General features: G+C 40.9%; 1 protein-coding gene across 2 annotated transcripts in view; it reads left to right on the forward strand.

Moving 5' to 3' along the window:
* The window catches only part of LOC125039723, a 174,688-nt gene extending 173,239 nt beyond the window's left edge, over positions 1–1,449 (forward strand). For both annotated transcript variants that reach the window (XM_047633951.1, XM_047633952.1), the window contains exon 7: positions 1–1,449. This exon is cut by the window's left edge and continues 979 nt beyond it. The gene's annotated coding sequence lies outside the window, so the exon portion shown is untranslated.

The following is a 1,449-nucleotide window of genomic DNA, read 5'->3' on the forward strand; positions in this document are numbered from 1 at the left end:
ACGAAAATCAACAAAGAAATAAAAATACTTGTCCGTGAGAAAGCTTTAATGAAGCCAATTCAGTTTTGCGGCTTATTCAATCATAATTTAATTCTGGGCGCGCGGTTCTAAATCATGTTTTGTTGTGCGAGTTTTTTTTTTTTTTTCTCTCTCTGTTTTTATATATCATTCGCTAGATTTGGTTAGCATGACTACAGTTTATGTCGAAATGACCTGTAATTTTCTGCACTGGTCTTATGAAATTGGAGACGAGGAATATTGGCATGAGAATACTAAAATTAATGGAGGATAAAATATACACAAGTTTACGATATACGTACACGCATACGCACACACACGCACACGCACACGCACACGCACACGCACACGCACACGCACACACACACACACACACACACACACACACACACACACACACACACACACACACACACACACACACACACACACACTCTCACAGCTATTAAGGGATTGTTTTAAGAGGATATTATTAGCATCTTATTTCCAAGTGAAATTATATAATTATATTATTCGATGCCAAGATAATAGACTGGAACCCTAAAGAATTTTTTTAAACAGTATCTTTGCCTCCCTTCCTCTCCCCTTAGTCTTAAATGAACGCTCTCTCTTTATTTCTCCGTCTCCCTTTCCCTTCCTCTCCCACTCCACCCTCGTTTTCTTTTTCTTCTACGCCATTTTTATCTTATTTCATTATCTAATCCCTTGCAGAAGGGTTTCTGTTTTGTCTCTCTCTCTGTCTCTCTCTCTTTCTTCCTTTCTCCGTTTCTCCATCTTCCTTCTTTTTTTTTTTCTCTCTTTCCCCGCACTTCTCATTTCCCCTCCTTTTTTCCCCTCTTTTCTTTCGCTTATCACTTTCGCATTTTTTCCTTCTTTCTTTCGTATTCCTTGCCGACCCCCTCTCCTTAATTTTTTGTGCCCTTCTTTCCTTCTTCTCTCTCATTTTATCACATTTCTCTTTATTTCCTTTTTCATCACCTTATCCCGCCCCCTCCCTTTATCACCTTTTCATTACCCCCTCCGGTCTTTCTATTTCCTTTTCTCTTTCTATTGATCCTTCCTCCATCTTTTTATTCCCTCTTTCCCTCTTTCCCCTCCCCTTTCTATCATCTCATTATACTTCTTTTCCAATGCCCTCCCCTTTTTCTTTTCCCACTCTTTTCATTCTCACTTTTTAATCGTCCCTCCCTTTTTCAAACTCTTTCCTCCTATCCCTTCCTTTTCGCTACTCTTTACATCACCCTTCCCTTTTCCCGCTCTTTGCATCATCCCTTCTTTTACCACTCTTTCTATCCTCCTCTCTTCCCACTCTTTACACCATCACTCCCTTTACAACTCTTCCCCTCCCCCCCTCCCCCCACTCTTTACACCATCACTCCCTTTACAATTCTTCCCCTCCCCCCTTCCCCTCTCTCTTTACATCACCCCTCC

This window comes from Penaeus chinensis, chromosome 27 (genome assembly GCF_019202785.1).
Source record: "Penaeus chinensis breed Huanghai No. 1 chromosome 27, ASM1920278v2, whole genome shotgun sequence".
In the NCBI taxonomy this organism is placed as follows: Eukaryota; Metazoa; Arthropoda; class Malacostraca; order Decapoda; family Penaeidae; genus Penaeus; species Penaeus chinensis.